This window comes from Suncus etruscus, chromosome 16 (genome assembly GCF_024139225.1).
Source record: "Suncus etruscus isolate mSunEtr1 chromosome 16, mSunEtr1.pri.cur, whole genome shotgun sequence".
Lineage (NCBI taxonomy): Eukaryota > Metazoa > Chordata > Mammalia > Eulipotyphla > Soricidae > Suncus > Suncus etruscus.
Window position 1 is genome coordinate 7,311,297 of NC_064863.1, and position 24,825 is coordinate 7,336,121.

The following is a 24,825-nucleotide window of genomic DNA, read 5'->3' on the forward strand; positions in this document are numbered from 1 at the left end:
GTTGTTAGAAAGAGGAGTCTATTTCAGGAACTTCATCCTGTCTAGCTCCAATTTCCCCTGGACAAATGGACCAATGGGAGGTGAAGCTGCTGCTATAAGAATGCTTACAGGTCTGTGTATATAATATGATAAAGCTGCTCTCCACTTAACACCTAACCTTTACATAGAGTCTCGTGCTCCATCTAGATCTAGGTGTCAAGAGGTTTCCAACCTATGAAAAAGCAGGTTGAAAGTGACAAGTATTATAAATGCCCATTTAGAGACATAAAAATGTGTCTTTTGAAAATGACGTTGCAAGGGAACCTATGGGTCCCAGCCATGTCAATTCACTGACTAGAGGACACTGAGTAGAATGCCTCGAAGCAAACAGGGGTCTGTGCTGGACTATCATAGAAGGCATTTTTATATTATAACCATTGTGTTATGCCTACATTTTATTTCTTACTGTTTTGTACACAATTGATAATGATACGTAAAACAAAATAAAATGTGCACATTTTGTGCTAAAATTTCTTGGAAAAAAAAGAATGCTTACAGGTCCACATCACTAATCACCAGGAAGATGCAAATCAAAACAACTAGGAGGTACTATTTCACACCATAGAGATTGGCACACATCACAAAGAATGAGAACAAGCAGTGTTGGCGGGGATGTGAGAGAAAGGAACTCTTATCCACTGCTGGTGGGAGTGCCTTCTAGTCCAACCTTTATGGAAAGCGATACGGAGGTTTCTCCAAAAACTGAAAATTGAGCTCCCATATGATCCAGCTATACCACTCCTAGGAATATACCCTAGGGACACCAAAATACCCTAGCAATACAAAAATCCCTTCCTTACACCTATATTCATTACAACACTATTTACCATAGCAAGACAACAACCAAGATGCTCTTCTACAGATGAATGGCTAAAGAAACTGTGGTACATATACACAATGGAATATTATGCAGCCGTCAGGAAAGATGAAGTCATAAAATTTACCTATACATAGATGTACATGCAATCTATTATGATGAGTGAAATAAGTCAGAGAGAGAGAAATAAGCAGAATGGTCTCACTCATCTATGGGTTTTTAGAAAAATGAAAGACATTCTTGCAATAATCTTCAGAAACAAAAGAGAGATGGGCTGGAAGTTCCAGCTCACCTCATGAAGCTCACCACAAAGAGTGATGAATTTAGTTAGAAAAATAACTACATTGCGAACTATCCTAACAATGAGAATGTATGAGGAAAATAGAAAGCCTGTCTAGAGTATAGGTGGGGGTGGGGTGGGGAGGAGGAAGATTTGGGACATTGGAGATGGGAATGTTGCACTGGTGATGAGGAGTGTTCTTTACATGACAGAAACCCAATCAAAATCATGTTTGTAATCAAGGTGTTTAAATAAAAATATTATTTAAAATATAAATAAAATAAAAAATAATAATAAAAGAGAAAAAAATGTTTACAGGTACATATTGTACAGTCTCACATATTTCCAGAAAAATACTGCAAATTTGGAGATGTAGTGATTTTGACATCTGGGAAGAGGCTGGCTCCCAACAACGCTGTTTGAAGGAGCCTTCCCCTATCCTTGTCTGTGCTCTCTAAAATGAGTGGAAATCCTCTTTGGGGATATTAAGTCATGAGCCTGAGCACTCTTTCATTGATTAGCCAACTTGGACAGAAAGAGAAAGTCATTAGATACTGTTCATAGTTTTTCTTAATTTTCAAAATATAGCTTCAATCTAAGCTTCATCTAAGTTCCAGAAGAGAGAATGAGGACTCGCCAAACAAATCCTATGCAGTTACATAACAATGTGCTTGCGAGTGAGGTGGATCATGTCATATGTCAACATGTACCAACAATTGAAATACAACCTCAGATCTCAGATTATGATTGTATTTGGATATGGAATCTAATATTTTAAAGGCAATGAAAATTAAACATGGTGGGGCTGGAGAGATAGCACAGCGGCTTTTGCCTTGCAAGCAGCTGACCCAGGACCTAAGGTGGTTGGTTTGAATCTTGGCATCCCATATGGTCCCCTGTGCTTGCCAGGAGCTATTTCTGAGCAGATAGCCAGGAGTAACCCCGGAGCACTTCCGGGTTGGCCCAAAAACCACACAGACACACACAAGAAAAAAAATTAAACATGGAGGTCAAGGTGGACCCTCACCCAATGCCGCAATATTGTTATAAGCAAAGGAACTGGTTAAAGTGATTCTGGAGGTGAGGCCAACTAGCATAGGAAAAGATGATCCTGCAAAGAATAAGCTCTGATTTCAGCGTCTAGAAAGGAAATAAAATGCTGTTCTTTATCACCTAGTTTGGATATTTCTAAGGCATGCCCAGGAGCTTGCATTGTAGCCATCAAGCCTGGTATGATGAAACCTTTCTGGTCTTGTTCCCAAAGCTCCTATGCCATCCTCTACTGTAATCACCTCACTATCTTAGATCTAGATCTTACTAAAGTCTCCAGTATAATAAATAAATTACAGGTAAACTGTTAAGTGAATTGAAGTGAAGGGTTTTATTGGGGAATCTTTTATTAAAATTTTTTTTGTCTCACCACAAAGAGTGATGAGTTTTGTTAGAGAAATAACTACATTTTGAACTGTCCTAATAATGAAAATGTATGAGGGAAATGGAGAGCCTGTTTAGAATACAGGCGGGGGTTGGGTGGGGAGGAGGGAGATTTGGGACATTGGTGATAGGAATGTTGCACTGGTGATGAGGAGTGTTCTTTACATGACAGAAACCCAATCAAAATCATGTTTGTAATCAAGGTGTTTAAATAAAATTAAAAAAATATTAAAAATTTTTTTGTGCTTTATTTTGTTTTATCTCAGGACCATAGTTATTGTTTAGTTGTTGTCTTTATTGTTGTGGTGCTTTTAAAAAATTTTTTTTGTCTATTCTTGTTATGTTTTTCTTCCTTTTTCCCTTTCTTCTCTTAAATTGATATTTATAGCCTCTAGAAGGACTCCTCTCTGTTGTTTTGTTTATTTGATTTTTGCCCCCCCCCCCTTTTTTTTCCTTCTAACAGAACCACATAACTTGAACCATTTTGCTTTGCCTCACAATTTGGAGGCGAAATAATGGAAGGTACAAGGACTAAACAGTCATATGAACATTAAGTAAAAATAAATAAATGATCAGACTTAAACACCAAATCCAAAGCCAATGGCAACAGAATCAATACTCAATCTACAACAAGGTAGACACAGAGGGGACCACTTATACTAGCAGCCCAGGGGGCAAAAGAGGGGGATATGGGATACATGCTGGGAACAGGGGTGGAGGGAGGACAACATTGGTGGTGGGAATGCCCTTGATTCAATATCACTATGTACCTAAAATATTACTGTGAAAGATTTGTGACCAAAATAAAAATTATTTAAAAAACATTTTTGTTTTTGCTTTTGGGCCACACTGAGTGGTAATTCGGGAGTACCTGGTAGTGTTGGGGGTGGGCATTTGGGCTTCTAGGAATCAAACCTGGGTTGAATACATTCAAGATCAACTTACTCTCCTTACCCATTCATTATTCTCTCACTCCAGCTCTACCATGAAGTTTTAACTGTCCTGTCCTTAACTCTTTATTTTTCAGCCCATTCTCTTCTTCTACCAGTATGTTTTCTTCTTTAACTTGGAGTGCAGTTTCCAGATGATTCAAGTTAGTCACTAACCCTCCCCCTTCTTCATTCCCCCACATTCTCCAGAATGGCACCTAATATTCCTGAAAAGCAAATCAATTTATCAACAAATACATGGAAATTCTTTATCTTTATTTACTGTGTGGAGAATGGGAAGTCACCAAGGTTGAGTGGCTTGACCATAGGCATGCATATAGAGTAGGCAGAGGTAAAATATTCTGCACAGAAAGACTCCTCCTAAGAAGTAATCTAGATACAGTTGGGAGGGGTGCTGGCACACTGGCAGTGGGTGTAGTCAGTAACATTATACAACTGAAAAATTGCTATTAATAGTAGTATAAATCACTGTGCCTAACAACAAAAATTGCAAAGGATGATACTTTCCCCCAAGCATTATAAATTATATGACTTTTTATATAAAGATGATTTTGTGCTATTTAGATAAAGGACAGAATTGATATTGAGTGATGAATGTAACCCTGCCAGATTCCACTGATGTAAATGAGCAAGTATTTGATATACCAAATGAAACAGTGAGAGAACTGCCAATCATATCCTTATTGTGGGAGGGGATTGCTGGGGGTAGGAGCCTAACTGCCTTTTTGTCTGAAGCTGTCAGCCCCAGAATAACATTTGGATGACTTTAGTCGCTTTGTTTCCATTTAGATTTGTCATTTGGAAGTTTTCTATTGGCATCAAAAGTCACCTCCAGTTAGAGTACATTGTGGAATTCAAGTTATGTGACCCTGAAAAAAAATCATTTGATATTATCAAGACTCCATTTTACCTTAACCAAAATGGGAATTTTAAAAGTACTGGAAGGTGACTTTATTGGCAGAAGTAAAATTTAAATGCCTTTTCTAGCATTTTAGATGTGAGGTATATTCTTGCATTTTAATACCCTTTACTTTTCAAATCAGAGTTTTTCCACCCACAATGTACATACACTGGTTAACTCCTGAGGTAGTTGTCGAGGTTAAATTGGGTGACATGTTTGCAGATGCATCTAGAATATTTTAGAATGCATTTGCTAGGAAGGTGCTAGTAGTGATTATTCAAGCTATATTCTTCCTATAACTTTACATGTAAAATGTTTTAAATGCTGACTAAAGTCAATTATATTAAAACAAACTTTTAAGCTAAAATTTGATGTTTTCATTGGACAAGAAAATTTACAAATATTTTTTTCTGAATTAAAACTGTGATGCTTCTTTATTTAAGAAGTGAAGAAAAGCTAATTTAAATATCTATGATAGGTAACATTTTTGCTCATGGAAAATCTATGCTCCGAATATTATGGTACACCATTTTCTAATGCACACATAAATACAATACACAGTTTACCAAATAAGTGACCTGCATTTCCGAAATCATGCAGTTTTTAATTTCAATCATCCTAAGAAAAACCCACATGTTTCCAAAGATGATAACTGAATTTTCTAAGTGAATTCCAGGTACGCATTCTCTATCATTTTATTTTATAAGATAGCATGGAAATAAGATGGGAAATTGTGATAGGTTTTCCTTTCAAAATTGGAAAAGTATTGAATAAAACTGGGCTAGAGGGATGGCCTAGGAAATTGCTTTGCATGTAACCAATCCTAGTTCAGTTTCTGGCATTGCATATAGTTCCATGCCAGAAATTATCTCTGGATGCAGAGCCAGGAGGAAGTCCTGAGCAGCACCGAGTGTTGCTCTCTGCCTCAATAAAAGAAGCAAAAAAAAAAAAAAAAAAAAAGGAGAAAACAAAATATCATTTTGGTTTAAGCACTTTTTTTTCTGGAAAAAAGCAAAATGGCTTGACTCGCTAGATGAAATATAGATTTCACAAGAATATCAACTTATTTGCCTAATTCTTTACAAATATTATCAACTAATGTTCATTATAAAAAGACTTTTGAATCTATCACCCTGTCATTATTATAAAAAGTTAGTGTACCTTCTGCTTGCAACTCTGTCACTCCAGCTGAGGCTCACTTTTGATTGATATCACTGAGCCTTCTCTGGAACGGGAGGCAGAGCCACTTCCTTCCTGCTACGTGCAAGCAACCTTCATATCTGATATACCACAGCTTCTTGTAGTACAATGATTTGTGTTAGAAATTGGTGTTTGTGTATTAGAAAAATTTTAGCACTCCTCTAAAAATATTACTAGAAATAAAGTAAAGAACATGGACCTGTATTATTTAAATCCTTGTATCTAAAGAGATGCCAAACTTTGGATTCTGAAGGTTTATTTGGAACTTAGTTCAGTCTAAGTTCCTACGACTATGACCCTGAGGCAAAAAAAGAAGAGTAAGGTGTCATCATTTTTTTCGTTTTTATTTTTGTTTTTTATTAATATTTTTTATTTTGATCAAAGTGAATTACAAATCATTCACAGTAGTATTTTAGGTACATAGTGACAGTGAATCAGGGCATTCCTACCATCAATGTTGTTCTCCCTCCACCTCTGTTCCCAGCTGACTTTCCTTAGGGCTTACGCCTGGTTCTGAACTTAAAAATTACTCCTGGTAGAGCTCGAGGGATCAAAAAAGGGTGATGATATAGAAACTCAGTTGACCTCCTACCTTATATGTGTTCTTTCCACTATGATCCCTCCAGCCACATGTATGAATACTTTTTTAGAGCACTTTATTCCAGAAAACAGGCAATTTACATGAGAAAGCAGGGCAAGAAGGAGAAGAGCTAACTACTGTAAGCATATGAACCTACTTGCTGCGTAGTGATCAATGGACAAACCCTGTTCTTAATCCAAGAAACCACACAAATGGAACTTGATAATGTCTACCTAGTAAAAGGAAGAAAAAAAATCATATATTTTTAATCATGTTCTTTTATCAAAAGTTACACTTTTATTTACAGACGACAGAGTCAAGATCATAGACAAATCCAAGTTGGAGGCAAAATGGCCAAGACAAGACTTGATGGAGGCAAAATCAGTCTAAGCCCTGAATTTAATTTGTGTCAGTGCATAACTGACAGGAAATGAGGGAGAGTGCAAAAGCAAGGGCTAAATGGAACCTGATATAAGCTCCATCTTCCTGCTTGCCCTCTCAGTGTCCCCTAACTTCTCAACCTCAATGACTGAAGCGGTGAGAATAAAATCTATAAATACATTGGATAATGTGTGGGTGGATTCATCATATTAGTTGGCACACTGTCTGGCACAAAGTAGGCCTAAAAAACATGACGTTCATATCCTATCTTTTCTCTTTTCAGCGCACAAGAGCTCTGAATGTCTTTTTGAAGGTTGGCCTCCTCCAGATCCCCATGGGGACCTTCTGAAAGAACCTCTCACCTGACCCATTGCAGAAAGGAAACAGAACTGGAGGTTTATCAGGAGATAAAAGAAAGGCCCATGCTCTGAGGCCAACAACACCACAAAAGATACTGGGTTTGCTCTTTGGAGCAAAGGATGCAGCTTGATCTTTAAATAATGTTTTTTCTTTATTCATCAGAAATAAAAACAGGATTAAAAACTGATAGTTTTTTTTTTAACATAAAGGGCTAGATCAAGCCTCAAAGATGTGTACTAAAAGAAAAGAAGAAAACATGTGCTGTGAGAGGGTCTCAGATATATGCACATATCATTTTTAGTGTCTATATGTAATAGAATGTCAATGAGATTATAGGTGATGCTATACTAGGTGAATGTTAGTGCTTTATAAGTTCAGATAAAGTCATGCTCTGAATGTAGCTATTACTGGATGTTCTAGTCTGGGAGATAGGGGATCCAATCATAAACATGCTCCAAATATTGTAGGAAAATAAATTAAGAAATGGAAAAGAACAGAAAAATAGAAAAGGCTGTCTCTATTAAGCAGAACTGACATGTCCATTCACTGAGCCAACTTCTTGAGTTCATCATTGTTAGACATGTATGAGGCAGCAAGGACACAGAGATGAATAGGGCTCTTGTTGTCACTACTCAAACAGATGTGTACTAGATACTTTAAGATGAAAAGGAGAAATCTATTCTGTAGAGGTCAAACAAGAATACAAAAGGAGATAAAACTCCAAATTTAACTGGAGTTTAATCTCAGTGTTCATTTATTAGTCATCAGATACTCTTAAATAGCAAAGAAAACATTCTATTCAGAGATTCAAAAATATGAAAAGACAAAATTTTTATTATTTGGACATCCCCACAGGCAAATTTGGTTCTCATCCTTTGAGCAGCACAGTCTTATTTCTTTTTCAATTGCTTTATTTAAGCACTGTGGTGACAGTATTGTTTATAGTTGGGTTTCAATCATAGGATGTATACCTCCCTTCACCAGTGAATAGCACTGTTTTTGGAATCAGAGACACCTAATTTTAATTTCCTTTCCTGTTAACTAAGAGATTATCTGCCATTCTTGTATGACATCACAATAAACATTTATGCTTTGAAATGTTAAGTAGATCTATCCAATAGCTACTTTACTGGCAAGGTTTGAAGAAATAAAGAGCTAGACCATATCAGCTCTTACCCAAGTTCAACCATGGTACTGTTAATGTTACTGGTAGGAGTGAGGCAGCCTAGATCTTCCTGGAATTCTTTCCAACATGTAGTCTTTGAATAAACCTTTGTATGAAACAGAGTAAACACAGGTAAATATCTTTGTATAGGGGACACCAGTGTTCTTTTCAGTAGAGAAGGATTTCCCAAACTGAGGTTAAACATATATATATATTTTCTAAGTTGTCCCTGGCCATAAATTAGCTACCTTTTCTCTCTTCTCCCCTTCTGTTCAACAAATCATCTGCCAGAGGTAATTCCAGGAGAAACAGAGCCTGTTCTATATCAATTCTATATCTAAGAAGCCCCAAGATCCTTGACAACATACTTTTTTGCTTGTCATGATTAATTTTTCTCACCAGCACTTAAAATATCTAAATAGAGTATTTTGTTCATTTTTGGGCTCTTTTTCTATGCTTTAGTCATTAGAATGTAAAGCTCTATGTAAGGAAAGACCTTTCATGGTTTCCTATTCTCCCAAATGCAGTAGATTCTCAAAAAATTTATGACTTACTGATGTTTTACTATTTTGCATAATAACTATAGATGTGTGAATGAATAATTAATAGACATCTGAATGTAGGAAACCTTAGTGACAAATTTTCACAGGATCAATTCTTATTTTATGTTCTCTATTTTACTAAATTGCACCAAGTAAGTCTAACCTTAAACTTGAGCCATCTGACGGTTGCTTCACTCTCAAATTATACAGATAAGGAAATACAGTTGTCTCATTAACTCTAACTTGGAATTTTCTGTCCAGATCTCCCCACCTCAGTTGCTGAAATTATTTCACTCCTGGGAAAGCATTATAAAACTTAGACTGTTTCTCTTTCCTTCCATGCCTGTCTTTGCTTTGTTTCTAGACTATAGCCAGAAAGTTCTCACCAAAATTAAAATGTTATGGGTTGACTTATTCTAAACTTAACATGTTTAGATGTATTTTTTTAAACTTTCAACTTTTCCAGTGTCATTTTATTCTTTAAATGTGCACTAGAATCTAATGGTGATAATTATTTTAGCTTATTTCTGTGCATTTGTGCATTGTGCATTTGTTCATTTTTTTCATTTTCTTATACCTCTCATATGCCTGTTTATTTTATGAGTACAAAGGTATATCATGTTAACCTATTAAAACAGTACTGCCCTTAAAATCCAAATATTCTAGATGGCAATACATATGTAAATAAGATAGTTATTTGTTTACAGAATTTCCTGTGATTTTGCTGGGAAATTGCTAGTATTCTTGAATTTTGACTTCTGGAAAATTTAAGTTTCCAAATTTAAAGTGTCAAGGGCCATACACTAAGGATTTATGATCCCTCTAAGCCACAACTATCTTGGTAGAAATGTTTTTACCTATCACACTCTTCTTGTTCAATTCTCTCTCCTCTTTAGGACATCAATACTTGTTATAACCAGAAAACCAACCTGTAAAAGATCTATAACTCAATAGGGTGGCCTAAATGATGTCTTCCCTTTTAACCAAAAGAGTGAAAACAAAACATTCAATTCTATACTCTTTGTCAGACCATCTTTCTCTTACAGGACATCATGGTGACAGCTGCAAAAGAGGTTGGCCATGAACAACGCCTCCTGCTGCTTTAGAAAGACATATAAGTATAACTCTGTGTTTAGAAGCAGACAGGACTTTCCAATGAGAACATTTTTCAAAAGTGTGGAAGGGCAGAAGAGATTGAATAATGGTAAAGAGATTTAGCACAACTCTGTACAAAGAACTGAAAAAAGAACAGATGCCTCATTAATTGATGGATGTATTATACCAATGAGATATGGAAAGATTCAAGCTTCATCTTTGTTTAATTTTATAATTTTAATAATAGTGATAAATACAATACTGTTAAAAGGTAGACAAGGAAGAAAGAATAAGAAAAAAGAGATGAAATTCTTTGTGTTAGAATTGGTTGGTTTTGTAACATCAAGATGCTTTGGAGATCACGTGGTTCCATGTTTTTGTCTTTGTAGATATGGAAAAGAAAATCTGGAGAGGTAAAATGAGATTTTCTTGTTTCATAACTTAGAACCAAGTAGCTTTCCAAATCCTCTGACCACAGTAAGATAATGATTCATTGAACATGAAGAGTATTAATTCAAGGTCAACTGATTGGGATAGCCCAGATTTGAGAATTCAACCTTCTTGAACATATATTTTAGTTTTCTTTCGGCATGTTTGTAACATGTTCTGCATGATGTAAGAATCACAATAGCTTTCCTGATTAAGTCCATAAAAGTAATAGAAAGGCTGTACAGTGGGGGAATCAAATAATATGGAATAAAATTCTTTGTCAAATTCTGACTCTAAAATTTGTAGCAAGTATAATCTTTTGTTATCTCATGTGTTCTTTTCTTTACAATAGCAACAATAATTCTAATTATTAAACTTTAACTAAATTTGTATATCTGATTAATCTGTCGCAGTTCTTGGCCTATACCAACTCTCAAGTGATGTATATTCATGCATTCCTCTTAGTAAATTTGGACAATTGCTTTTAGGTTCATGCAGTATTCTTAAATAAATCTTTAGGCATTATCAAATGAGCATCTTCTAAACTAATAAGGAGTAATTTAATTTAATTTAATCTATGCTTCTAATAAAAAGAAAATTAAAAAGTCTATATGTAGCAGTTTAAAGTGAATTTTGGAAATGTGCTGTGGTACGGTGAATACTAGTGCATAATCTCAGCAGGAAAAATGAATCAAAAGTAAGCTTAGGACCTAATAGGAAAGCTAAAAACCACACATACACAAACATACAATTACTATGTCATGTGTAACATACCATTACACAAGCTGATTACACTTAAAGCTGTTGACTCCAAGCAAGTGACCACCTGAAGGATTTAGTATTTTCATCCTGAATAAGGTTATAAAAAGACAATTCACTCTGATTTTTTTTGTGAACTCTTGATGCACAATTCTGTAAATTTACTCTTGAGCACATTGTAGAAATATTCTTAATATCAACAGAAGAATACTTGTCTTCCCAGGAAATACCTGTCAATAGAAGTAAGTACAAGGAGTCTAACCCTCAAGGCCACTCTCTGGCCATTCTACTCTTTCTCTTATTAGTGAGGAAAAATAAATTCTACTACAGAATTTAGAAATTAGAAACAGAGTGTGGTCAGTGTAGTTCAATCAGATCCTTCTCCTCTCAACAGTGTGCTATACTATCTTGATGCCTAATTTTCTTTTAGTGAAGCAGCCTAGAAATAGAGCACCATCCTTCTTTGGCTGGTCTCTAGCTCTTCTCCAGTCCCTTTGGGAAAGAGTTTTTGTAGGAAAAATGTCTCTTCTTGCTTTCTTAGGGAGCAGCATCTTCCCTTTGTTAGGGGGACTCTGCCATAGTAGAGAGTAGAGAATAACCTTTGACTTCTGGGCAAGTCTAGGTAATTATACTTCAGAGAAAAGCTGCACTATATATGTGTATATATATATATATATATATATATATATATATATATATATATATATATATATATATATATAAAGACAGCATCTTGTTATCTCATCTGCCTAAATTCTTGCTTATCCCTTGATGGGCTCAGAACTCAGTTGAGGTAATTAGATGCCATTTAATTTTTAGGTCTCCAAATCAGAACAGCAGATGATGTTCCTTGGCCCCAAACAGTTTCTCCCTCCCTTTCTTTCTTTCTTGCTCTCTTTTTCTTTCAGGAATGGGGGGCACATACAGTAATACTCAGGGTTTACTCCTGCCTCTCCACTCAGGGATCATTCCTATCAGGGCTCCAAAGACCATATGTGGTGCTATGATCAATGGTTGGTGGGCAATATGCAAATAAAACGTCCCTTATGTTCTACACTATACTCTGGCCTCTGAACAAGAGTTCCTAAGTAAGAACGGTTCCCTGACTCACTGCTTGTCATAGGGACCCATTCACATATGTTTTCTTTGCTAGATAGTCTATCAAGAGCTACTAAAAACTATAACTATGACCATAGGTCCTGTGAATCCCCAGATTGTAGCAACCAATGCCTGCAAACATGGATGGGGCCAGACCTTTCACCACTGGTTCTGAAATTTATAGATTAAACTCTGGGTCTAGGAATTATATGAAGGTGTTTTGAAATGCCACCTTGCTAACACAAAATTTTGTAGTGTGACACCCCCTTCCCCATTTTCCCAATATTTGACAAAGAAGAACTAACACTCTTCAATCTTCCCATTGTCCTCTGTGATCTCTGTGAGTCAGGAACCAGGATGTTGAAGATTCCTCCGATGTCCGGTTTCTGGAGAGTTCTACTGATGTTTTCTTCTAGGTGCTTATCCCAATCAGACAACTTTCCTCAATCAGACTCTCAATTCTGGTTCATTGGTCTGCAGGTCTATCTTTATTCTTCTCAAGTATTTTGAATGTGGAAATTATCTGCCTTTTTAACCTATAGATATCTAGATCAACTAACTACTTTCAGATCTGATGTCCAAATCAGAAAATGAGACCAGATTTGCCATGATGCTTTTTAAAAATTTTTGTTTTTGTTTTTTTTTTGGGGGGCCACCCCCTGGTGATGTTTAGAGGTTACTCCTATCTATGCACTCAGAAATTACTCTTGGCTCAGACCATATGAGATGCCAGGAATTGAACCTAGGTCTGTTCTAGGCAGCAGCTTACAAGGCAAACACCCTACTGCTGTGCTATATCTCTCTGGCCACTGACATGATGCTTTCTATTTCATATGTGGGGTGGGGAATTGAACTTTGAATGCTTTTCTTGCTATACTATTGCTCTGACTTTACATGATCCTAATTTGGCATGATATTTTGTTTGTGGAAGTAAAGGCCATGTGTATGTTTGATCAGAGCTGTGCCTGCAATAGCTTTTAATTGTACGGCAAGTAGCCACTTTCCCTTTCCTACTTACAGGGATGAACATTTTTTATCCCTTGTAGTTGTTGGGATTCAGTGTATAGTTCTTGATTTGTCCAATAGGTTTGGAATGAGTATGAATGTGCCACTTCATAGAAAAAGCTTAGAGCGTCTCTGGATGGTTTTCTCTCTTTCACCATATTTCCTGCACTCCTGCTGTCTGTCTGAGGGATCACTTGTTCAAGATAGATTCTTCTCCTTTTTTGAGTCCTAAAATAAGAAAATATATCTTCTGTTCATCCTGACTATGGAATAGTTTAGAATAGGACCAGAGTATCTGACATGAATGAGAAGTAAATATAAATTGTAATTTACTGGAATATAGAGATTTTCCTTATATAAAAGCAAAACTCAGAATCAAGGGACTTAAAGGAAAAATGTTTGGAAAGGTGAGTTAAATCACATTTTGGAGAAAAATGATGAGTCATCTAAATGTCATTTTCATCCTGTATAATTAAAGAATTCCTTACTTTTTTGTGTGTATACCATAATATATAAAATATAAAATACATGCTATTTAAATTATTCTGTAGTGTTCAGCTCAGTGATACAAGATACATTACAACTTCTATGTAAACATCAATATTCGTTTCCATAATATTTAACCCAAATTAAAGCTTTGTATCAATCAGACGTATCATATATTTTTAAGAAATAGATAGAGGTGTTGTTCATATATTTGTGAGTGGCTGATGCTTCGTGTGCCATGAGAAGTGATCAAAATATTTGTATCAATATTTTGTTCTTTCTAAATTTCCACTGACCTCAATTTAAATAGAGAACAAGTCATCAACAGCTCCACACAAGTAATTTTTCCTACATAAACCCAGAAATTATTGCTACCTCTTTGTACTTTGTAAAGGATGTTTGTTCATTGAACACCTTTTTTGTAGAATAGAAGAGGATAGAAAAGGGGTGTCTTGGGGGCAAGAAAAGCAGCTGGAGAAAATAAGGGGAAAAAGACCAATGATTGAGTGAGAGGTATGAGAAGACAGCACCCTGTAAAAGATTTGATGAAGCAGCTCATATCAGATGAGGGCAGGTATAGCCTTCAGTGAAACCTAAATTTTAGATGAAGCCTTCAGCCATCAGGAGTCAATGAGGAAGTCAAGACAACCAGCATGGACAGAAGGTTATGGCTCTTTTATCTAAGAGGCAATGAAACTTCTATACCTCTAGAGCATGCTCAGCAGATGGTGAGTGGGGCACTGAGAGAGATGAAATTTCCCAATAAGTTGTGATATGAAGTCCCAGTTCCATGGATTTCAAAGAAGAATTTCTGTGTTTGAGCTTGATGTTTATCCCTCCCAAAGAAATTTTATTGCTCTGCAGTTGATTTGGTATCAAAACAGAAAGTGAAGTGGAAGGAGAGCCGACGAATCATAAAATTTAGTTCTCTTTTAACTCAGCAGTGTAGTATCAGAGCCCAGACTATGTTTTCTGGAACTCAATCCGAAGAATTGTTCAGGATCAAAATGATTACTCTCAGATTGTTCTTGAAAAAGATGAGGAAGGAGGAAGGCACGTAATTCAAGTAGGAGGGCTTTCACTTCTACTTTTGTTTGGGGGCCATAACCTACTGGCTATGTGTTCAGGAATGAATCCTGGCTCTGCACTCAGGAAATGGAGAACTATATGTAGGGAAAAGTTCAAATTTCGGATTATTACCAAGTGAGGCAAGTATACTACTCTCTCTAATTTTATGTCTTTTTAATATCATTTTTGGGAAGCCAAAGATGATTTATTCTGATTTTGCCTGTTTTTGTTAGATTTTATTCAGATTTTATAAGACTTTGTCTTCAATTTTGCATCATTCCATAGTTCTTAAAACTAAAACACAGAGACTGAAAATAATTTAAAATAAAAACAACTAAAACCCAAGACCATAGATACCTAAAATTATAATGGGAGAAAAAAATAACTAAGGGAAATAAACAACATATGAACAAGAATACTAGACAACTCATAGAATTAAGTGCATGCTTTAGCAGCATGTGTATTAAAATGAGAAAACTCATAGAATTAAAAGAGCTAAAGCTATATGAAAAATAAATATGAATCAAGTTAAATCGGAAAAATAAATGAAAATGTTGGGCACATTTGGTATTAGAAGAAAAAATATGTACTGTTTGCTAAAAGTGTGGTGAATTTATTGCATTTTACTATATTTTTCAATTTATTCACTCGTCCTTGTTATTAGTGACTCTCGAAAGATAAAGATTCTGTTGTTAGCCCCTGTCATTGTATTCCTGACAGCAAATAAAACAAAAATGAAAGCATACATTATTCCAGCATGCAGAGAATTCAATAAATGCATATTAATAAATTTTCCAAGTTTACATATGTGGCATAACAAAGTGACAATTTATTATAGTTATTAAAATTAAATGTATTTTGTGCTTTGTGAGCTATTTATGACTTAACAAAAGGAGTTAATACATAAATTGTTTTAGAAGGTAAAACAAAAGGTAAACTGAATTCATGCTATAAAACTGACATGTTAGAATTCAATTCTGATTTTTAAAAATATCTCTACCTTTGTAACACAAAGGTCTTTCAAAAATTTTCACGGTAACATAAATAAGATTATGTAATAGCTAGTTTTTATTATTTTTTATTATACTTGAGGCAATGGTGTACTGTACTCATGTTTATGGTATTGAAGTAAAAAGTTACTGCACACCATCTCCCACAAAGTATCCAGATCCCCCAGTGACATCCCTATTCTACTTCTGGTATGACTTTTCTTCAGCCCCATGATTTCTCTAGGAAATCATGATCTGCTGGAAATCATGATCTGCTGATCCACAGTTATGATTTTGGTGCATGCTTTTACCTCCCTTGGCCACCACTCATGCTCCATACCCCCCACCAATGTTTCCATGTTACTTCCAGTCAACTTAATACTTCCCTTTACTCTCTGATCCTTTGACCTGGCATGCTCAGATCATCAACCCACTGTCAAGATTTGGTAACAATTGATACTGTCAGTATTTTTGATTTGTGTCTCTATATAACACAGATCAGTAGGATTTAGTGTCATCTTTTTATAAGAGTTTGGTGTTTTGTTGGTTTTGCCTTGCCTTAAATTAGATCTTTCAGTTCTTCTTTTAAGCTTGGTTTAGAATCTACAATGTTCCTCGCTGTGAAGCTCTGTAACTTTCCTTCAGACCTGAGTTTAAGTCTGACTGGGTGAGATATTCTTGGTGAAGCATTCATTTTGTTGAGTTCTGTCACTATATCCCACCCCTGACTTCAAGTCATATGGGTTGTTTTTGACACATCTGCTGTAAAACTTAAGGATGTTACTTTGTAGATAATTTTCCTATTTTGATCTTTCTACCTTTAGTAATCTATCCATATCTGTAGGATTCATCATTGTGACTAGGATAAGCCTTGTGTTTTTCTTTGAATCTCTTTTAACTTTGGGCATGTAATGTTTGCTGCATGCACTCTTTAGATCTTGATTTTTTCTGCAATGATGTCCTTGACTGTTGATTTTTTATGGAGATTTTCTTCCTGGGCTTCTGGGACCCCAATAATTCTTGTATTGTTTTTATTTATTTTATTACAGACCTTTATTTTTATCTTTTCAAATTCTTTGAGGGTTTTTCCATTTTCTGATAGTTATTTAAGGCTCTTTTCCAGCCTCTTCTGTTATTATTCACCTTATCTTCCAGCTCACTGGTTCTATTTTCAACAGTGTTACTCTATTGGTGAGGCTTTCCAGTGAGGTTTTCCTTTCAAAGTTGCAAAAGAATTGAATAAAACTGGACTAGAGGGGTAGCCTAGGAAATTGCTTTGCATGTAACCAATCCTAGTTCAATTTCTGGCATTGCATATAGTTCCATGCATATAGTTCTGGCATTTCATATAGCTCCATGCCAGAAATTATCTCTGGATGCAGTGAGGTTTTCATTATTGCTACTATGTATTTTAGCCCTAATATTTCAGTATGGAGTTTTATTATTTCTATTTTAATATCCTCTTGATTCTTATTTGTGGTTTGTTTGGTTCATTCCATGTATACTTTTTAATATAATTTTTATTTTAATCATAGTGGCTTACATATCGTTCACAGTAATATTCCAGGTATATATTTACATTGAATCAGGGGAATTCCCATCACCAAATTGTCCTCCCTCCACCTCCGTTCCCATCCTGCCTCCCATATCCTCCACCCTCACCCCAGGGGCTGCTAGAATGCGTGGTCCCCTCTGTGTCTAGTTTATTACTTAGTGATCTATAACTGTTTGGTCTTGGTACCTCCATTACTTCCCCCTCTAATTGGGAGGTGGAACGAGATAGTTCAAGTTATGTGGTTTTGTTTGAGGCATAGAAAAGTAATAAAATGGGGTAAAAATCAACTACACCGACAATGGGCAGAGTCCTTCTATAGGCTCTCATCCTCGGTTTAAGAGACAAAGGGAAAAAAAAGGTGAAACACAACAGTTCAAAAAGAAGTATCAAATAAGATATCCAGTGAGCACTGCAGCAATAAAGATATACACCACATAATTGCCATGGTCTTGAGATAAAAAACATGACAGCGCAAAAAGGAAGAAGAGAAAAGAAGAAAGAAAAAGTAAATAAATAAATAAAAAAGTGGACAACTACTTCAATATCCACCCCAAAACAAAGAAATCTACAAAAACTATATAAAAGAAAAAAAAGATTATTTTTTGCTTTTTGTCTCTTTCTTTTTTTCCCCTCCTGCATAGGCACAGTAAATATTGGGGTCATTCGAAAAGGGAATCCCCTTGGCCTAAGAGATACAGGGTTTCTCCACCCTATATATTTTCATGGGATTATCTATAGACTCCTTTCAAGTTCATTTACTTTCCTCTTGGTGCTTTTGTGGTGTATGGAAGATTTTACACCATCTGGATGATAAAATCAGACCTCTATATCTAGAGATCTCAGTCCCTGCACAGGTCAAGGAGTGGAACTTATGATGAAGTCTTTCTTTTTGATTTAGGAGTTCTGTTTCCTCAGTGTCATTTTAATCTGTCTTCTGTGTTTGGTGGTCTTGGCCCTTACGCTGAACCTCGGATGGAGTCTGGGATACCGTCTTTCTTATGTTTCCAGAAGACCCATTCAGTTGAATTACCTCAGTCAGGTCTCTGGAATTAGAGATTATGGTTGTTTTGCAGGTTGTAGAACAAACCCTAGACTAAGGCTTTCTTGTTGGTCCCAGAATACATACTGTCCAGTCATGGTTCTATCAGCCAGTCATCTGTAGAGCACATTCTTGACTTTTTGCACAGCCCATAGTGTGACAAGTCTTCTGATTTTGTCTTATCATTAGTTGGTGAGTTAGGATAACCTGTTCTTAGGACCATTTGTTTCCAATTTCCTCGTTGTCAGGATATCATATTAGAGCTGGCACATGTTGGTGTTCGAGCAGTATTTAGGATATCCCGGATGGGATTTGGTTCCTGTAGCTGTTGTGAAGAACTGTGTCATTTCTATGTCTGGGATTCAGGGTTCAAGGCTGGACAGTCAGTGTCTTTTCTTCTGGAGTCTAAGATGGGTCCACATGACATATTTTCAAGGTGGAAGAGATTCCCCTGTATTGTCATTCCATGTATACTTTTAGTTCCTTGAACATCCTCCAATTTTTCTCTCTATAGTCTTTCTCTATGAGGCTATTTAGGTAGCTAGTACTTGTTGGGTTTTCAGGTTCATAATCTTCCTTCACTAAGCAAGGTGGTGTTTTGAAATCCTGTTCCATAGAGTCCTTTGCAGTGTTTTTTTTTTTTCTACATGTTGTGCTGGTGTACATGTTTAGGGTATAAGGGCAGCCACATGCCATTTGGGGGAGGGTACACTCACCCCTCTGTTTCTCATGGCTTCTGCCAGCGTTGGCCTGAATTGGGGTTCCTGCTGCATTTGTGGCTTTGGGCAGGAATAGTCTGTTTTCCCTCAGTGGAGCAGGGGCATTGCCTTTCAGGTACTAATCAGAGATTTCAAAACAAGCATACATGAAATGTTATAGGATAATACAAATTATTGTCACAGAACCTTCTTTTTTTATCAGATGATAGTCTGGTAGGTTGTCATTGAAGCTTGTTACTCCATTAGTTAGTTAGACGTTTCTTTACCTATAAAGAAAAATAAGCAATTTATTCATGTTATTGAGTTTCAAAAGGAAATGGGGAAGATAATTAGAAATGAACCTTCAAAGTGTGTCTTCATATCTCAATGTACCTCATACTTCACATGAAATCCAGGGTGAGTAACTTAGTGACAGCCCCTTGAAAATCAGGGCTGTAGAGGGAGAATTCTGTGACAGAAACTCAGAAAGTCATTGTTTTTTTGCTACCAATTTCTATTCTGCTTGGGCTGTCACAACAAAATATAGGAGACCACAGACTTAGGCCAAAGAAATTCAGTTTTCACAGTTCTGGAGATGAAAAAATTCAAGATGAAGGTGCTAACTGAATTGTTGTCTGAGAAGTCCTCCTGGTTCATAGACAACTGCTTTCTTTCTTTATCTTCACAGAAACAGGAATTGGTGTGGGGAGGGAGAGTGAGAGCAACAGAGACAGAAAGACAGAAACAGAGAGAAAAGACAAAAATAGTATTTTCTGGTGATTCATTTCATAAAAAATTACTTCATTTGGACCCCGGCGGGCCGGCTGGAGGAGTGAGTGAGGGAATTTCTGTCTCTTTGCGCCGGTGTCTGGGTCGGACCCTTTCCCCAGGGACCCCGGCAGGCCGGCTGGAGGAGTGAGTGAGGGAATTTCTGTCTCTTTGCGCCGGTGTTTGGGTCGGACCCTTTGGCGGGCCGGATGGAGGAGTGAGTGAGGGAACTTCTGTCTCTTAGCGCCGGTGTCTGGGTCGGACCCTTTCCCCAGGGACCCCGGCGGGCCGGCTGGAGGAGTGAGTGAGGGAATTTCTGTCTCTTTGCACCGGTGTCTGGGTCGGACCCTTTGGCGGGCCGGCTGGAGGAGTGAGTGAGGGAATTTCTGTCTCTTTGCGCACGGCATTTGGGACGGACCCTTCCCCCAAGGAACCCCTGCGTGCCAGCCAGAGAGGGTTGAGTGACTCCCTTCCCCCAGGAAGTCAAGTTGAGCGACCCGAACAGACGGGAGAGATAGGGCCAGCCATCTGGACTCGCAGGGGAACTAGAGCAGTCCACCTCCCTGGACCCTGGAGTGGACCAGGGACTCCCCAAGGGTGAGGACAGAGCCTGAAGGGTTGAACTGAGGGAACCCTTCAAGGGAGGCGTGGAGGGGGCGGAGCTCCATTGACTCCCAGAGAAAGGAGGGGGGACTGAGAGCTAGGCTCAACAGCGCCAGTAACCATTGTGGCCAGGAGTGGAACTGCACCGCTGACAGAAATAAGGAGCAGAAAGGGACAAGACCCACAGCAGGAAGGCTGCACTCTAGGTAGCAAAGGGGAGGAGAAAGGGCTAGGCCCAACAAACTCACCCAACAGGCCCCTCTAGAAACACCTTCAGGAAGGGGACCAAAGCAGGCCAAAATTAGAAGCCACAGCACTCCAAAATACACCATTAAATACAAAGAACAATGCGTAAAGCAAGGAAATCGCTAATAACTGGAGACACCATGACAAACCCTATCAAATTTCCAAGTCCACCAAAGCGCACAGATCCACGGGAAGAAGACCTAAAAGCAGTCATGAGGAAGGAAATGCAAGAATTACTAAAAGAATTAAAAGAAACCCTAACAACCGAATATAAAAAATCCATGGACGAACGAATCAGCCAAATTAAAGAAGAAATGTCAAAGAACATGAGAGAGTCCATACAAAAAGAAGTGAAGGAATTAAAAGACAAGGTAACAAGCCTTACGAGCAGAAACACAGAGTTGGAGAAGCACATAGAAGAACTCGAAGGAAAACTGCAATCAAAAAATGATCAAGAAACCAACAAAGAAATAAAAGGCAAAGCACTGGAAGGAAAAATCCAATATCTAATCAACAAGGACAAAAGAAACAATCTAAGAATTGTGGGTATACCAGAAGGGGAGGAAATAGGGAAGGGGGTAGAACAGGTAGTCGGGGAGATAATAACAGAGAATTTTCCCACCCTCTGGAAAGACAATTCAGGACAAATCCAAGAAGTCAAGAGAGTCCCTAATAAAGTAGACCCCAATAAACCCACACCAAGACACATAATAATCCAAATGGCAAAAAACAAAGAGAAAGAGGAACTCCTGAAAGCAATAAGGGAGAAAAAAAACCTCAACTACAAAGGAAAGGACATAAGAATCAAACCAGATCTCCCATTTGAAATAATTCAAGCAAGAAGACAGTGGAATGACATATTTAAACGACTGAATGAAAGAAATTTCCAACCCAGGGTCCAATACCCAGCAAAACTATCATTCATATGGGAGGGCAGACTAAAAACATTCTCAAACATGAATGAACTTGAACTATTTGTGCAAACTAAGCCGATCCTAAGCGACTTACTCAGAGAAGAATTACACAATCCAAACCCCCGATTGTAACAACAACCACTCCATACAATGCAACTGCACAACAGTCCTCTCTATCAATAATTTCCCTAAATGTAAACGGACTAAACTCTCCAATTAAAAGACACATAGTAGAGAACTGGGTTAGGAAAAATAAACCGGACTTCTGCTGTCTGCAAGAAACACACCTACAGCTACAGGATAAGCACAGGCTTAGAATAAAAGGATGGAAAGTAATTATTCAGGCCAATGGAAAACAAAAAAGAGCAGGGACAGCCATTCTTATATCAGACCAAATTGTATTCAACCTCAAGAAAGTGATCAGAGACAAAGAGGGTCACTACTTACTGGTCAGGGGAACATTAGATCAAGAAACACTAACCCTGGTCAATATCTATGCACCTAATGTAGAGTCACCAAAATATGTGAGGCAACTACTGGCAAACCTGGAGAAACACATGAAGGGAATTGTGATAATAGTAGGGGACCTCAATACTCCACTATCACCACTGGACAGATCCTCCAAGCAGAAAAATACCAAAGAAATAAGAGCTCTAAATGAAAAATTAGAAGATTTAGGGCTAACAGACTTATATAGAGCCCTCCATCCCCAGAAAGCAGAATACACATTCTTCTCAAACCCACATGGAACCTTCTCCAGAATAGACCATGTCTTAGGATACAAAGCCAACCTATGTAAGATCACAAAGGTAAGGATAATTAGAAGTACCATTTCAGATCACTATGCAACAGAGCTTAAAATTGATGTCAAGAAGAAGCAATGGAGGAAAACTAATACCTGGAGACTAAACAACATGCTGCTTAAGAACAGCTGGATCAAAGAACAACTCAAGGAAGAAATAAAAAGATTCCTTGAGACAAATGACAATGAAGAGACAACATGTCAAAATCTATGGGACACAGAAAAAGCAGTAATTAGGGGGAAACTCATAGCAATACAGGCCTATGTCAAGAAACAGGAAAACAACAAAACCAACAGTTTAAAAGATCACCTCAAAGAATTGGAACAACAGCAACAGAGAAATCCAACCACAAACAGAAGGCAAGAAATAATAAAAACCAGAGCAGAAATAAACAATATCGAAACTAAGAAAACAATACAAAAAATCAATGAGACCAGGAGTTGGTTTTTCGAAAAAATAAACAAGATAGACAAACCATTGGCGAGACTCACCAAAAAAAAGAGGGAAAACACCCAAATCACTAGGATCACAAATGAAAGGGGAGAGATTACAACAGAACCCCAAGAAATACAACATATCATGAGATCATATTATGAACAACTATACTCAAGTAGGCTAGAGAACCCAGTAGAAATCGACAGATTCTTGGACAAACACCCTCCTCCATGACTGGAAAAGGAAGATCTAGAAAGTCTAAACAGACCAATCACTTCAGAGGAAATTGAAGAGGTAATTAAAAAACTCCCTAAGAACAAATGCCCAGGCCCAGATGGATTTACAGGTGAATTCTATCAAACATTTAAAGAAGACCTATTACCACTGTTCCAAAGGCTTTTCCAAACCATAGAAAAAACAGGAATCCTCCCCAACTACTTTTATGAGGCTAATATCACACTCATTCCCAAAGAAGGCAAAGACACCACCAAAAAAGAAAACTACAGACCAATCTCACTAATGAACATAGATGCAAAGATACTCAACAAAATCCTAGCCAACCGAATCCAACACTTCATCAAAAAGATCATACATCACGACCAAGTGGGTTTCATACCAGGAATGCAAGGTTGGTTCAACATACGCAAATCAATAAACATGATACATCACATCAACAACATGAAAGACAAAAACCACATGATCATATCAATTGATGCCCAGAAGGCATTTGACAAAATCCAACATCCTTTCATGTTAAAGACACTCAGCAAAATAGGGTTAGAAGGAACCTTCCTCAAGATAGTTACAGCTATATATGAAAAGCCTACAGCCAACATTATACTTAATGGCGAGAAACTAGAAGCATTCCCACTAAGGTCAGGAACTAGGCAAGGCTGTCCACTCTCTCCACTCTTATTCAATATAACCTTAGAAGTGCTAGCAATAGCAATCCGACAAGAGAAGGAAATCAAAGGAATTCAAGTAGGGAAAGATGAACACAAGCTAGCTCTATTTGCCGACGATATGATGATATACATCAAAAACCCTAAAGAGTCCACAGTAAAACTCCTAGAAACAACCAATACAGCAAAGTGGCTGGATACAAAGTCAATACACAAAAGACAGTAGCGTTTCTATATACAAACAATGAAGTTGAGGAGAAAGAGATTAAAAATACAATCCCATTTAAGATAGTATCAAAAAATATCAAGTATCTAGGAATAAACCTTACAAGAGAAGTGAAAGACCTTTACCAGGGAAACTTCAAAACACTTCAGAAAGAAATTGAACAAGATCTAAAGAAATGGAAGAACATCCCATGCTCATGGATAGGTAGAATTAACATAGTCAAAATGACTATCTTACCCAAACTTCTATATAGATTTAATGCAATCCCTATCCAAATTCAGACACAATTCTTTAAAGAAATAGAACAATCTATCACAAAATTCATCTGGAACCACAAAAGATCCAGGATAGCCAAACACATACTGAAAAACAAGAAGCTGGGAGGCATCTCCTTACCTAACTTGAAACTATACTATAAAGCCATAGTAATTAAAACAGCATGGTACTGGAACAGAGACAGGAGCTCAGACCAGTGGGTCAGAACAGAATTCCCAGACATAAACCCCCAGATATACAGCCAACTAATATTTGATAAAAGAGGCAAGAATCTGAAATGGAACAAAGAAAGCCTATTCAACAAATGGTGTTGGTACAACTGGAAAACCACATGTACGAAAGTGAAAATTGACCCATACCTCACTCCTTATACAAAAGTCAACTCAAAATGGATCAAAGACCTTGAAATCAGACCTGAATCTATAAAGTTTATCGAGAATAAAATAGGCAGAACACTCGAAGACCTATATATCAAAAAGGTCTTTGAGAACGGAGCACCAATGGCAAGAACGTTAGCATCAAATATAAACAAATGGGACTACATCAAACTAAAAAGCTTCTGCATGGCAAAAGAAACCCTACTTAATGCAAGAAGACAGCTAACAGAATGGGAAAAAATCTTTTCACTTGACATATCAGATAAAGGGCTGATATCTAGAACATACAAAGCACTCAGAAAGCTGAGCCCCTCAAAACCAAATAAAGCCATAGAAAAATGGGGAGATGAAATGAATAGACACTTCTCTGAGGAAGACAGAAGGATGGCCAACAAACACATGAAA